This window comes from Rhinolophus sinicus, chromosome 14 (assembly GCF_057876585.1).
Source record: "Rhinolophus sinicus isolate RSI-liver-muscle chromosome 14, RSI-T2T, whole genome shotgun sequence".
NCBI classification, from domain to species: Eukaryota; Metazoa; Chordata; class Mammalia; order Chiroptera; family Rhinolophidae; genus Rhinolophus; species Rhinolophus sinicus.
The window spans coordinates 77,898,360-77,914,726 of NC_142514.1; the positions used below are offsets into that span (position 1 = coordinate 77,898,360).

At 37.5% G+C, this 16,367-nt stretch overlaps 1 pseudogene; it reads right to left on the reverse strand.

The window, feature by feature from the left end:
- Positions 1 to 3,248: 3,248 nt before the first annotated feature.
- LOC148755736 (large ribosomal subunit protein eL28-like) lies at positions 3,249 to 16,128 on the reverse strand (annotated as a pseudogene).
- Between the last annotated feature and the right edge of the window lie 239 nt (positions 16,129 to 16,367).

Here is a 16,367-nt window from a genome sequence, read left to right on the forward strand (position 1 = left end):
TTTCAGGGAATCATTTGAAAAGGAATGTCTTTCTCAATTTGCTTGTATGTTAAATAGGCCATAAGAAGACATAAGTAAAAGTCTTTTTATGGTTGGTAGTGAATTAAGTTTGTATACTACCATTTTATTTAAAGCACAGTTGTGCTCAGTGACGTTTTATGTGCCAGTAATTACACCCTTACACGTGTGTACCATTCAGAAAACAGGGTATGTTACCAAGTTTAGGATTCATTAAGTGAGCGCCATGAAATTCCTGATTCCAAATATTAAATCTCACAGACAGAAGGAAAAGAAAACAAATAAGCAAGCATTTAAATATGGTGTGTTCATTTTTTTGTAGACTGGAAATGAAAAAATATATGACACCAGGACAAAACAGAGAACAACAAGAAAGGTATTGTCATCTTTATAGCTAAACATTATATTGAATTTGTAAGGTTTATACTTGATTCACATAAGCCTTTTTGAAGATTAAGTAAATTTGAAAAACAGAGCCTTTTACACAAATAAATCTATCAGCTTTTAAAATCACATTCAGCTGTACCTTTATTTTCTTGTTAGTAGTTCTCTAATTTTTAGGTAATCAGTTCACAAATTATGGAGCAGAGTAATATATCATTTGCCTTAATTTCCTTTAATTTTTCTTTTTGCTTAGTGGTTTTTCTCCCCCAAATTTCAGTATATCTGCAACCAATGGTTTATCTTCTGGAGTAGATAGTGGAGGTGGCAAGATGAAATGGGAGAGAACACACATTGTGGTAACTAAACCCCCAGAGGAGGAGGTAGGTTATATAGTCAATACTGTTGATGTTTATTAAAGGCCTTGGTGTGCTGTGGTGGGGATGGGAGGTGTGGAGGGGTGGGCTTTGGGGTGACCCAGCACAAGATTAACCTGCCACTGAAACAGTCCCTTCAAATTGTGTGTGTGTGTGTGTGTGTGTGTGTGTGTGTGTGTGTTTTAAACTACCAGGCTTTTAAATTTTAAGTCATGTTCACTGTGACAACACAGAAAACCTAACCTAGCACCTATAATTATGATTATCATCTAAAAGCCATAATTCGTCCAAACAGAATTGCAACTGAAACTATTTGACCCTCAGAATATTATTACATAATTAGGTTTTGCTTATTTCTGAAATGTCTTTAAATGGATTAATATTGTGTGTATTCATCTCACTTGCCTTTTTCTTCATAGGATTTATTCAACCTGTCAGTGTCATAAAAGGTAACTCCGGGTTATTCAATTTCACTGTTATATATTTATCCAGTAGGAAGATTTCCCACAATCCATTCTGCAGAGTGCATCCTAATACGTGCTGAGGGGAATGTACATGCACTGCTCCCTGGACAAGGTGCCGTCTGTTCTGTAGGCTCTTTATCTAGGAATGGGGTTGGATTATAGGGGGTCATACACACCTTCAGATCTGTGATGTGTTGCCTCATTGCTCTTCAAGGTAGTTTTACAGCTTCCCACTTCCACATGACGGTGCGTAGCTCTGCTGTTCCTTGTCCATAAAGTACTGATTTTGTTTATTTCTAAACTTTTGCCGCTGTGATGTCAGTGAAGCGGCACACCAGTGGAGTTTCATTTTGCGTTGTGTTGTTTACTACGGAAGGGAAAGATTTCTTTTTTTGTGTGAGTTTCTTTGCCACTTGGGTTTTCTCTTTCTTTATCCATTATTTTGCATGGGTTGTTTCTTTTGTTAGGGCGAGTCCTTTATGTGTTCTCAACATAAAAGTCTGAAAATGATGTAGACTGCAGATTGTTTAATTTATCCTTTCTTTCTGTACGTTTTTATTTGTTTTCTCCCTAATTTTAGGTGAACCCAGGTCTCGTTTCAGTCTTTTTGTAAAGGAATTTCAGCTTAGCTGGGTCATTTAAGTTTTGGTTCATAGTGCTTTTATGTGTCATTTGTGTCTAATTAAGTTTCATTGTGACTTCCTCATTAACATGTGAGGTTTTTAGAAGTAAATTTTTAGACCTTAAGTAGGAAATCTTGTAACAGTTTCTGTTGAAGGTAAACTCATGTTTAGATTCAAATTGTGGCATGTATTAGTATTCATTTTCTTCATGTCTATTGACATTTTCCTTTGCTGGCTTATTTAGAGTTGGAGGTCTTTGTTTTTCAGTTTCTTCATCTCCTCTTTTTCTATTTAGCACCTTTGTTATTGGGACTCTCTGACTGACAGAGTCATGAGTGGTTTGGCGGGTTGGACTTTCTGCCATAGGGCCCTCTTGTGATATTTATGTGGAGGCTTTGGCTCAGTTACTGGTCTTGAGGGTCTTTTTTTCCCTTAGTTTGTACTTGTTGCTGGGCTGGAGTGTTGCAAAAGGAGGGAATGTATCCATGTATTGTAATATCTTCAAAGAAGGTGTATTGAATGCTATTGATTATAACTTGTATAAAATTTTCTAGTTTTCTTAGCAAATCGCTTTTCTTTTGTCATTAAAGCTCTTTATGTAGACATATTTACATTTGTGAAATGGGTTATTTGTCTTACCTTTTTTACATATGAAAATTAGTATCAAGTAACGTAACATGAATTTGTACTTCAGATGAGATTTTATATTTTTCCCTAAAATGTTTGGCCTTGCTTTTTTAAAGTTTATCTCTGCATATGGAAAAAATCAGCTTGGTTTGGTGTTTGGCTGATGACAGAGTTGTAAGTTTTGTCTATTTCCCTGCAATTCTAATGTTTGAGCTATAATTCCTGAGATATAATTCTTTAGGTGAATCTCTGGTTGGTACCTACAGCTCAGTGTTAGCCATTTCGCAGATTTGTATTTAGTCTGATTTTGCTGAATTGAGACATTTTGGGGGTGGTGGTGGTTAAATATTTCTTGTTGATTTTGCTCCCACTACCTGGTATAGTAACTGTTAGGAGTTTTAAAACCATTTAACCCCCAGAACCCTCTTCTCTTTTCTGGGTCCCCACCCTCCCTCTGGAGGAATCCGTGTCAGTCACTAAACATTGTCATTTTTCCTCTCCTGTTATATCAACCTCGTTTCTATAGTGAAAATATTCACTGATGGAGAATAAATAAGTAGTATATGATAAGACTGGGTTTCAGGAGATTTAAGTGCTTGTTTCATCATGTCAGGTACAGTCTTGTCACTTAGTGGTGTGAGTGACGGTGATAAAAGTAACCTCTTTGTATAGCAGCTTCCTTCTCTTAATTTTATTTATTTATTTGGAGAAAGTCAGCTGATGCTTTATGTTTTATTGCTTTGGGGTTGGGGAGCTGCTCAGGAGCTGTGGGTGTGGTGAGCCTGCTTCCTCTTCAGTGTCATGGGCTCCTGGCTGTGCAGGATGGTGCTGGCTCTTCCGATGGCGGCCTTGCACAGGTCTGGACATACTTCTTGCAGATCATGTACCAAATGCTGCTGAGGGGGGCCCAGGCATTCGTGTAGATGGTGGTCCGCATGTAGGAGGTGGCCAGCTTTTGCTGGCCTGAACTCCGCTTCATGATGACCACCACACCTCTTCCGTTGGCCCCTAGCTCCAGGCCCACTGTCTTGCATTGAATCGGCCCGTTGTAGTGGAAGGAGTTGCCGGCTATCAGAATATTGGGCTCGGTGCTGTATGTTGGATTGATCCTTTTTTTTTTTTTTAATTACACTTTGTTGAGTTAACAGTTGTTAGTAAATTTGCATAGGCTTCCTGTGTACAATTCTGTAGTACATCATCTATATGTCACATTGTGTGCTTACCTCCCAGAGTCAATGCCCCTTCCATGACCATATATTCGATCACTTTTACCCTCATCTACCACCTTCCTTAGCTCTGGTAAGGACTAAAGTGTTGTCTGTGTCTATAAATTTTTGTTTCTTCTTTTGTCTGTCTTGTTCCTGTGTCGTTTTCAGTTTTATATACCACGTATCAATGAAATGATTCGAAGCTCTACTTTTTCTGTCTGACTTATTTCACTTAGCATAATAATCTCAAGATCCATCCATGTTGTCTCAAATGACATTATTTCCTCTTTTCTTGTGGCAGAATAGTATTCAATTGTGTATATATACCACATCTTCTTTATCCAATCATCTCTCGAAGGACACTTTGGTGTTTCCATGTTTTGGCCTCATGAATAAAGCTGCAGTGAACACAGGAGCACATATATCTTTATGGATAAATGTTTTCATAATTTTGGGGAAGATACCCAGGAGAGGGATTGCTGGGTCATTTGGTAATTATATTCTTAATTTTTGAGGAACCTCTGCACTGCATTCCATAGCAGCTGCACCAATCTGCATTCCCACCAACAGTGTATGAGCCTTCCTTTTTCTCCGCAGCCTTTCCAACACTTGTTATTATTGTCTTATTGATGATACCCATTCTAACAGGTGTGAGGTGATATCTGATTGTGGCTTTTATTGGCATTTCTCTGCTAATTAGTGATGTTGAGCATTTTTTCATATGTCTATTTGCAATTTGTATGTCCTCTTTGGAGAAATGTCTCTTCAGGTCCTCTGCCCATTTTTTAATTGGATTTTTTGTTGTTGTTGTTGAGTTGTATGATTTCCTTATATATTTTGGATATCAGCTGCTTATCAGAGACATTGTTTGCTAAAATCTTCTCCCTTTAGGTTAGTGGCCCCTTTAATTTTTGGATGGTTTTTTTTGCTGCACAGAAGCTTTGTAGTTTGATATAATCCCATTCATTTATTTCAGCTTTTACTTCCCTTGCCTTTGGAGTCAAATTCATAAAATACTCCTTGAACCCGAGGTCCATAAATCTAGTATCTATGTTTTCTTCTGTGCAGTTTATTTTTCAGGTCTCATGTTTAGGTCTTTGATCCATTCTGAGTTAATTTTGGAACACTGTGACAGATGGCAGTCTAGTTTCATTCTTTTGCCCGTGGCTTTCCAATTCTCCCAGCACCGCTTATTTATTGAAGAGGCTGTCTTTTCTCCATTGTACGTTTTTGGCGTCTTTGTCAAAAATTACCTGTCCATATTTATGTGAGTTTGTTTCTGCATTTTCCATTCTAGTCAACTGGTCTGTGTGTCTGCTTTGCTGCCAAAACCACACTGTTTTGATTGTTGTTTTGCCTGTGATACAATCTGAAGTCGGGGAATGTGATACCTCCAGCATTGTTCTTTTCTTCTTAGGATTGCTTTGGCTCTTCAGAATCTTTTGTGGTTCCATACAAATCTGATGATTTTTTTGTTCTATTTCTTAAAAAAATGTCATTGGGATGTTGATGGGGATTGCATTAAATCTGTATATTGCTTTGGGTCATATGGCCAGTTTAACTATGTTGAATCTTCCAATCTATGAATGCAGACTCTTTCTATTTCTTTGTGTCTTCCTCAATTTCTTTAAAAAATGTCTTATAGTTTTCATTGTATAGGTCTTTCACATCCATGGTTAAGTTTATTCATAGGTATTCCGTTCCATTCTTGCAATTGCAAGAGGAGTTTTTTTTTTTTTTTAATTTCTTTTTCTGAGACTTCATGGTTAGTATATAGGAATGCAGTGGACTTTTGTACGTTGATTTTGTAGCCAGCAACTTTACTGTATTGGTTAATTGTTTCTGATAGCTTTTTGGTGTAGTCTTTGGAGTTTTCTATGTATAGCATCATGTCATCTGCAAAAAGTGACAATTTAATGTCTTAATTCCCAATTCCGATGCCATTTATTTCTTTCTCTTGCCTGATTGCTCTGGCTAGGACTTCCAATACTATGTTGAAAAGCAGAGGTCATAGGGGACAGCCCTGTCATGTTCCTGAATGTAGAGCAAAGGGCTTCAGTTTTTCACTATTATTTATGAGATTAGCTGAGGGTTTGTCATATATGGTCTTTATTATGTTCAGGTATTTTCCTTCTATATGCATTTTATTAAGTGTTTTAATTATGAATAGATGTTGTATCTTTTGAAACACTTTTTCTGCATCTAGTGGTATAATCATATGAGTTTTGTCCTTTATTTTGTTTATGTGGTGTATCACATTGATTGATTTGCATATGATGAACCATTCTTATACCCCTGGGATGAACCCCACTTAGTGGTGGTGTATAATCTTTTTAATGCATTTTTGCATTTGATTTACTAGAATTTTGTTTAAGATTTTTGCATCTTATTCATCAGAGATATTGGTCTGTAATTTTCTTTTTGTGTGTTTTCCTTACCAGGTTTTGGTATCAGGGTAATGTTGGCCCTATAAAATGAGTTAGGGAATGTTGTCTCTTTCTCAATTTTTTGGAAGAGTTCGAGTAGGACAGGTATTAGATCCTCTTTGAATGTTTGGTAGCATTCACTAGTAAAGCCATCTGGTCCTGGACTTTTTCTTTTGTGAAAATTTCGGATGACTGATTCACTTTCCTTACTGTCGATTGGTCTGTTTAGATTTTCCAGTACTTCGTGGAAAGCTATATGTTTCTAACAACATATCCATCTCTTCTAGATTATTGAATTTGTTGGCATATAGTCCTTCATAATATTATGGATGATACTATATATTTCTGTGGCATCTGTGGTAAGTTCCCCTCTTTCATTTCTGATTTTATTTATTTGTGTTTTCTCTTTTTATCTTAGTGGGTCTGGCCAAAGGTTTGTCAATTTCATTAATCTTTTCAAAGAACCAGCTCTTTGTTGCCTTAATTTTTTCTATGGTCTTTTTGTTCTCTATTTCATTTAGTTCTACTCTGATTTTTATTATTTCCTCCCTTCTGTTGACTTTGGTTTTCATTTGTTCTTCTTTTTCTAGTTCTTTAGGTGTAATGTGAGGTTATTTATTGTTGCCACCCAGCAGCCCACCCGTCTGTCCCCTCATACCTGCCCCTAAAGAAAGGAGAGTCTGTGAGACTGATCCTTTCATGGACTTTGCTTCACCTTTGTGCTTACACCTTATTTCTGTCTCCCTGTTTGGCCCCAAAGGATGGCTGGTTAGTCAATGACAGGAAAGATTCCTCAAGGAAGGAACAACCTAAGCCAGGCAGAGTCCCATAGGGGCCATCTGGAGAACTCATGGGGTTGATAGAGGTGGGCACAGACCCCCTTCTTCCCCTGGCTAAGGAGAGCTTCTGCCTCTGTGGCTACATTCTTTCCCACATCCTGCTAGGTAAGAGATTCAATGATGTGATAACATCAGCTCTCCATCTATTCATATGCATAAAGGTTTTGTCCCTTGGGGAGGTACATACATCCTGAGTCTTAGAGTTCCAGCTGTCTGCAGGCAAGGGTAATTGGTTTGAATCAGTTTCCTAGTATAACGTGTGAGATTCAGATCTTGAGATTAACAAGCTTTACTTTCTCATTCATTAATCAATAAAAGCTATGCGTTGGCCCGATTCTGGGCTCTCAGTCCTTGGTGCTGGAGTCCTTTGGTTCCGCTTGCACTCTATTCGTGAATACTGTATTTCTTATCCCTGTGCCATGCTTCTCGCTTCCCACAACTTTTGTTAAGTGACGCGACAATTTATGTGGGATTTTTCTTGTTTCTTGAGATCAGCCTATAATGACATAAATTTCCCTCTTAAAACTACTGTCACTGCATCCCCCAAATTTGGGTAGGATGTATTTTCATTCTCATTTGTTTTTATGTATCTTTTGACCTCTCCTCTTATTTCTTCCTTGACCCAGTCATATTTTAAAAGTATGTTGTTTAATCTCCGCATATTTGTGGTTTTTCTTGCTTTTTTTTTTGCAGTTGATACCCATTTTCAAAGCCTTGTGATCAGAGAGTATGGTTGGTATGATTTCAATCGTCTTAAATTTGCTGAGGCTTGTTTTATGTCCCAATACATGATCTCTCCTTGTACACTAGAATGTTCCATGTACACTAGAAAATAATATATAGTCTGATGTGCTAGGATGAAGTCCTCTATAAATGTCCATTATGTCTATTTCATCTAATGTGTCATTTAGGGCTGATATTTCTTTACTTTCAGTTTGGATAGTCTATCCATAGCTGTCAATGCTGTATTTAGGTCCCCTATTCTAATTGTTTCAGCTTCTCCCCTTAGTTCTGTTAGTGGCTGCTTGGTATATTTTGGTCCTCCCTGATTGGGGTCATAAATGCTGATGACTGTTAGGTCTTCTTGTTGTATAGTCCTCCTTATCAATATGAAATGTCCATCTTTGTCTCTTGTTACCTTTTTTATCCTGTAGTCTGTTCCACCTGATGTCAGTATGCCCACACCTGCTTTTTTCTGAATACCGTTTGCTTGGAGTGTCAATGTGAACCCTTTCACTTTGAGTGTGTATTTGTCCTTGTAGCTGAGATGTGTCTCTTGGAGGCAGCATACCGTTAGGTTTAGTTTTTTTATCCAATCTGCTACTCTGTGCCTTTTTGGCGAGTTCCGTCCATTTACATGTAGGGTTATAATTGATACATAAGATTTCCTATCATTCTAGCTTTGGTTTTCTATTAGGACAGTGACTCCATTGTTTCTTTGTCTTTTTGTTTCTGTCTATTATATCATTGTGGTATTCTATGATATTTCTGTTTCTTCTTTTTTATGTTATATTTTTCAGTTCTGGTTTTTTTTTAATGGTTGTCATTAAATTTATGTAAACAAAAGTTTCATATTTAGAGTATTCCACTTTCTTCAGCATGCTTTCTTTCTCCATTCCCTTTTGCCAGTTAAGACCTTTACTCTCTCCCATTTTATGTTTTTGCTGTCACAAATTATCCCTATTTATGCTGTGAGTTGATTTCTGTGCTGCAATAGCAGGTTTTGTTTTTCCTCTTTTTTTTAAAGTGTATTTTTTATCCCTTCTTTACTCTGTGTGTTATGTTTAAGTGTATGGTGTCCTATTTGATAAGGGGCTGCCATATCCTACTTCTGTCTGTCTGTTCATAATACTACTCAGGGTTTTGTATTCTTTTGGTATTTTTTGGTTCAGGCCGAATAGCCTCCTTCAGTATTTCTTGTAGTAGCCTCCTTTGGTGTTTCGTGTTAGAAAATTCCCTCAGCTTCTGTATGTCTGGAAAGGTCTTTATTCCTCCTTCATATCTAAAGGATATCTTTGCTGGATATATTATTCTTGGCTCATAAGGTCTCTCTTTCAAGAGTTTGAATATTTGAGTCTACTCCATCCTGGCTTATAGAGTTTCTGCTGAAAAATCTGATGATAATCTAATGGGCTTTCCGTTGTAGGTTACCGTCTTCTTTCCCCTGGCTGCCTTGAGGATTCTTTCTTTGTCATTAATTTTAGACAGCTTCAATATAATGTGCATTGGAGAAGCCCTGTTCGGGTTGAGGTAATTAGGTGTTCTATTTGCTTCTTGGATTCAAAGATATAGTTTGGGAAGTTCTCATCGACTATTTGTTTGAATATACTCTCTGTTCCCTTCTGCCTTTCTTCTCCTTTTGGTATGCCCATGATTCTTATAATTGCTCTTTTTGATGGAGTCAGAAAGTTCTTGTAGAGTTCTTTCATTTCTTTTAACTCTTAAGTCTTTATCTTCCATCAGTGTCATTTCCAGATTTCTTTCTTCGATGTCACTGATTTTTTTCCTCCACCTGGTCAGCTCTATTACCTAAGCTGTCTGTTTCATTCCTCATTTCTTTTATTGAGTTCTCCAGAAATTCTATTTGGTTCTTTTTTAAAATTTCAATCTCTTTGGTAAAATGTTCATTTTATTCTTTAATTGTGTTTCTGAGTTCATTTAACTGCCTATCTGTGTTTTCTTGCATCTCAATGAGTTTTTTAAGAACTGCAATCTTGAATTCTCTGTCATATAAATCACATATTTCCATGTCTTAAGTTCATTTGCTGGAGACTTTTCATTTTCTTTCTGAGGTGCCTTGTTACTTTGGTTATTCATGGGAATTAATGAATAATTATTTCTCTTCTGAGTCACCTACAGGATTGCGTTCTGCAACAGGTTGATAGGAAGAGGTCTTTTGTTTTGCTTTCCAGTAGGGGTTGATGGAATGTTTCATTCTCTCTCCCTCTGCAGCCTTTTATTCTTTCCCATGCTGTAGTGTTATATATTTTTTCTGCACTCTTTGGGCTTCTCACACAATGTGAGAGGTGGATCCTTGGAAGGTGGGCTTCTCTTCTGTCAGCAGGGGGATGTGGAAAGCTTCTGAAGTTCCAATGCTCTTCCTGCACCAGATTTAGAGCCTGTGTTTCTCAGTGGCTCTGTTTACCCCTGCAGGGAACTGCCCAGATAGGTGGGGGCTGGGGCAGAGTGGGTTGTGAGAGGTGCCTCTGAGCAATGGTGGAGACCACTAGCGCAACCAATGATGCAACCAAGCTCCCTCCCTTTTGCCGAAACTACTTGGGCCAACATTTCCTGGCTGTGGGTCCGCAGTTTTCAGAACTGCAAATATTCTGTTCTTTTGATGTGACAATGATATCTTTCAGCTTCTAGCACTGGGAGGATGGGTGGCTATGAGTACTGGAAGGGTAAGATGGGGTCGGCTAGGCTCCCTGCCTGTGTCTTCTATCCTCCTCCTGGCAGTTAAGGTTTAAATCACCATTTTCTCACTTCTTCCCTCAGTCTTTGCTCTGAGGTCTCTGCCGTGAGTGTTGGGTTCAGCCTGTCATATGCTGATCCCTAAGGCGGGATGTGGGCCCTAAGGGGAGTGCTAGCAGTCTGAATCCTTCCCTCTCCTGTGGCTGCGGTAGCTCAAGCATGCAGAGAGCTCTGAGCTCCAAGATTGGTCTGCTCCTGATCTCTTAGGCCTGAGACTCCCAACATCCCCCTTCCCTCTTCCCCGAATCACCCAATTTGCCTACCTTTAAGTGATTTCAATTGCGCGTCTCTTACTCTTGCCTGTCTGCTGCGCGTGGAGTCCTTTTTGGAATTATAGTTGTTCAATATGCTTTAAATTCTAGGGGAGACTTCAACAGTCTCACCTCATGGCATCATATGTATGTTGTAATCCTTGGCTAGTTCCTTTGGATCAGGAAGCTGGAGCAATTGGGCACAACCATCCGTTGTAGATGTGCAGATTGGCGACAGTGCCTCTCCTTGCAGCAGTGGGAGATGGAAAAGGCGACTTCCTTCTCTTTAAAATGAAGATACGAATGCTAAGTATATTTAGCTTGTGTCTGCAAGATGTCTGCTATTTAACAGCTATATGGTATCGGGCCATATATCTCTGTGCCTCAGTTTTCTCATCCAAGCAATAGTGTCTACCTCATGTGAGACAACCCATGTGCAGGTATAAAGTTAATATATAGTATGTCCAATATTTTATGATGGTTGTGTTCCAGTTGAGGTATCTGTAAGCATACAATTTCAGTGGTTGGCTTTGTTTTTCCAAGTTTTTTGGGATTCCCCTTTGATCCACCAAGTCAAAATGTGGGTGACAAGGAATCAAATTTAGAGTTTGTTCAAGGTCAATATGTAAAGAAGCAGTATGTCTAATCTTAAGGTATTGGCGTGAGAACTAGGTTATTCAGCTGATGTGTCCACGTGTTATGAGGCTCTAAAGGGAAGAATATAAGACTAGTGGTTGTTGATGGGAAGAAACATCCCTACAGAAATAACCAAATGTGTCTGTTGTTTTTTTTGGTCACCCCCCCCCCCCCCCGCGCAAGATTTGATCATAATTTTCACACAGAAAAATGTTGAAAAAATTGTGCAGTGGACACACATCACACATGTTGTCATCTCTTAGATTCTAATGTTTTGTTTTATTTGCTTTACCAAATATATATATATATATATATATATATATATATATATATATATATGTTTTGGGTGCATTGCAAACTAAGTTTAAGGTGTGAATACACTTCATCCCCAAATACTTCAGCATAGATTGCTGGAAGTAGAGTTAAATATGTATTTTTTTTTTAATTAAGGAAGAATTTACATTAGTGAATTGTAAAACTCTTAGGTGTACCATTGAATGACTTGGACAGATGTTTACACCTGTGTAACCCAAAGCCTGCCGAGCTGTGGAATATTTCCAGTCCTGCAGAGAATTCATTCATGTTCCTTCCCAGTCAATACTTATTGCCTCCTGCGCCAGGGCAGTCAGTATTCTCATTTTTCTCACCATCTATTGGGTTCGCTTGTTCTAAACGTTCATATCAGTACAGTTACTCAGTGTGTCGTGTTTTCTGCCTGACTCTTATGAAAAGCTGCTGTGAACATTCTTGTATCTGTTTGTAGATATATGTTTATTTCTCTTGGGTAAATACCTATAAGTGGAGGTGCAAGTAATAGTTTAAAGTCCCAGCAACAGTGTGTGAACCTTTCTGTCACTCTACATCCTTATCAGTAGTTGGTTGTCCTCTTTTAAATTGTAGCCATTCTGCTTTGTGTATGCTGCTGTGTCATTGCAATTTTACTGTGCGTTTTCCTCATGACCAGTAATGTGTTCTTGTTTATGTGCTTCTTGGTCACGTGTGTCTTCCATTGTGAGTTCTCTCTTTAGAACATTTGCCCTTTTAGAAATTGGGTTGTCTTCGTATTCTTGAGTTGTAGGAGCTCTTTATGAATTCTGGACGCAAATACTTTGCAGCATGCCTTACAAATATTTTTCGCCCACTTTGGCTTTCATTTTTTTTTTCCCTCCATCCTTCCACTGGTCCCTCCATTCCTCCCTGTTTTGTTTCTATTTTCCTTCCTTTCTTTCTTTCCACCTTCAACATTAATTTATATTAATTTTATGTGTACTCCATAGTGGTTAGTCATTTATATAAATTAAAAAGTTTATACAATGGAGTATTACGCAGCCATAAAGAAGAAAGAAATCTTACCATTTGCAACAACATGGATGGACCTAGAAAACATTATGTTAAGTGAAATAAGTCAGAAAGAGAAAGACAAATACCATATGATCTCACTTATATGCGGAATCTAAAGAAAAGAATAAGTGAATGAACTAATCAGAAACAGTTTTGGAAACATGGAGGAAAAACAGAGGGTTGCTAGAGGGGTGGGGGGGTGGGGATAAGGGGAAGGTGAGAGGTTTTGGGAACGTACAGAGGGATAGTGGATGGGGGGAGGGGGGTTCACACAGTGTGAGGGATATAAATGATAAATGTCTAAAAAAAAAAAAAAAAAAAAAAGTGATCCCTCTGACTAGTGTAATGACCACTTGGCGCTACGCATAGTTTTTACCATATTCTGGACTACATTCTCTGTGCTGTACTTTACATCCCCATGACTATTTTGACCCATTTGTACTTCTTAGTCCTGTCACCTTTTTCACCCTGCCCTCAACCCCCCTCCCAAGTTTCACCATGGTAAACCTAATACCAAGTATCACCATGATAAACCATCTGACACCATACATAGTTATTACAATATTATTAACTGTACATTTTTATTCCATGCTCTACTTTCCCATGACAACTGTGTAATAACCAATTTGTACGTCTTGATTTCTTCCTTTTCTCACTCATCCTCACCCCTGTCCCATCTGGCAAGCATTCATATATACTCTGTATGTATGAGTTTGTTTCTGTTTTATTTGTTTGTTTATGTTGTTTTTAGATTCCACCAATAAACAAAATCACATTGCATCTGTCCTTCTCTGACAGACTCCATCCAGCCCAGTACCCTCCTGTTCCATCCATATCACTGTCGATGGCAAGAACCCATTCCCTTCCATGGCTGAGCAACATTCCTTTGTGTATATGTACCTACTCTTTATCCATGCATCCATCAACAGACACCCAGGCTGCCTCTACACCTCAGCTATTGTAAACAATGCTGCAATGGATATATGAATGTATACAATCCCTTGATGTGGGGTTTTGGTTTCTTCAAATAAATGCCCTGAAGTGTGATTTCTGAATCGTTATTTGTCCTTTTTATCGTCTTTGTTTTAAATTCTGTTGTGTCTGGTACAAGTACTGCTACCCAGATTCTGGCTGTTGGGTTTTTCTGTTTCAATTTTCATGATTTTTTTTTTTTCATTTCTTTACTTTCAACCTTTTTGTGCCTTTTGATCTGAAGTGAGTCTCTTGCAGTCAGTGTATTTAAGGGTCTTGTGTTTTTTGTTGTTGTTGTTGATTCAGACACTCTATCTTTTGATTGGAGCATTTAATCCATTTATACTTAAAGTAATTGTTGATATATTTGTAGTTATTTTCATTTTATTATTCATAGTTTTGATTTTCTTTGTTTTCTTCTTCTTATCACTTTATTTCCTGCCAATCCTTCTGCGCTACAAAGTTTCTGTTGAGATATCAGCTGATAGATTATGGGAGCTCCCTTGTAGGTGACTAATTTTTTTCTCTTGCTGCCTTTAGGATTCTCTCTTTGTCTTTAACCTTGGTCATTTTAATTATGATGTGTCTTAGTGTGGGCCTCTTTGGGTTCATCTTGTTTGGGACTCTGTGTTTCCTGAACTTGTATATCTACTTACTTTGCCAGGTTAGGGAGGTTTTTTGTCGTTATTTCTTAAAATATGTTTTCACTTCCTTGCTCTATCTCTTCTTTTTCTGGTACACCTATAATATGAATGCTGATACACTTGATGTTGTGCCAGAGACCCCTTAAACTCTCCTCTTTGATTCTTTTTTTGATATTTATTTTCTTTTTCTTCTTTCTTTCTTTTTTTTTTTCTCTTGTGCTACCTTGTCTCTGAATCACTGATTTGATCCCTGTTTCATCTAATTTACTGTTGATTCTCCATTTGTTTTCTGAACAGTATTTCTTGAACATCAGATGTTCTAAATTATTTGAAGTTTGAATTTATGTGATTTTTTTACCCCATTATTTTTACTGTTCTTTGTGTCCTAAGGAACGTTTGCCTCTTCCCAGGCTGCAAGGAGATTGTCCTATTGTCTGTTAGACTATTGTAGTAGTGCTCTTATGGTTTGTTTTTTTTTAATTTCGTGATTGATCTCTTATGTGATTCCTGGATTAAAACTGATTTTATGCATAATTTCAATGTTTTGAAATGTATCGAGAGTTGCTTTATAACCCAGTGTATGGTTTACTAGATGAATTTTGAAGAAGGTATATAATGCATTTGTTGGCTATAGTGTTCTAGAGAAGTCAGATAAGATGACTGGTGGTATTTCTTACATCTTCTTTGTTTTTGCTGAATGTTTTTTTAGGAGGTGGTGTATGATTAGTCCATTAAAATTGTTGAGAGATAGGAGTTAAAGTTATCTACTTACCTTTGGTGAATTTGTCTTTCCCCCTATATTATATCAATTTTTGCTTTATGTATTTTGAGGCCCTCATGACAACATGCACCTTACATCTATTATGGCTCTTCAATCATGTACCCCTGTTAATATTAGTAATTGTCCTTAAAAAAAAGAACTTTGGAAATATTCTTTACCTTGAAATCTACTTTATCTGGTAATCATACAGCCAGCTATTCTGTTAGTAAAGCAACAGAGAACCTGCTTATAATTGCAGTTCTATCTTTTCCATCCATTTACTTTCCACCTGTGTCTTTATATTAAAAATAATTATCTTATAGACAGTATATAGTTGAATATTTTCCTTTTATCTATTTCTGTCTTTTAATTTGAATATTTATATTTAAAGTAATTATTAACATGGTTGGATAAAGACTTGCCATTTTTAAATTGTTTTCATTACTTGTTGATTTTTTTTATCTCTATCTCTTCATATTACTTATTGGTTCATTATGGAATTACGATACATGTCCTTAACTTTTTCCATTCTATTTTATGTTAATATTGTGCCACTTCCTGCCAAAAATGTAAGAATCTTCCACCTTTATATTTTGATATACCACTTTTTCCCTTGTATGTGATGCAGTACTTAATTTGTTTATTACATTTAGATACAGAGGATATAAACCCATGGCATATAATTTTTGATTTATCCAGTTATATGTATTTTAAAGAAATTTAGTGAAAAACAGAGGGGCTTTTATGTTGTTTTTTTTTAATGATTTGTCACATATTCTCCATTTTTTCCAAAACGCTGAGTGTCCATTTGGTATCATTTCCCTTCACCCTGAAGACCTCATACAGCAGGTTTTATGACAACAGATTCTCTTAGGTTTCATATATCTGAAAGTGTGTTTATTTTTCCTGTTTTGGGGGGAGGTTGACTTTTCTGAGGTGCAGTTTATGCATAATTAACTGCATCCATTTGAAGTTATTCAGATTGTTTTAGCTGGCAGTGAACTTACCTGAACTCAAACCCTGTCTCCTCTGTGGTGGGCAGCCGCTGAAACTCTTTAGTCTGAGTTGGCTTCTTGATGTCTGCCATCTTCCACTCATGCAGTTTACAGGTCTGCCAGGTATTTTGACAGCTAATATGCAGACTTGGGGCTCCCCTCCAGTGGCTCTTTAGTTGTGCATCTCCCATCATTTTCTAGCTGCTGTGGTCACCTAGTATGTCCTCTGATTCTTCACCAACACATGTGCAGTTTTCTCAGTGCATTTCAAGTATTCAGTTGCCCCAACTCATAAAGAGGTCAGGAAACTCACTCAGTGCTTCTCTCTTTT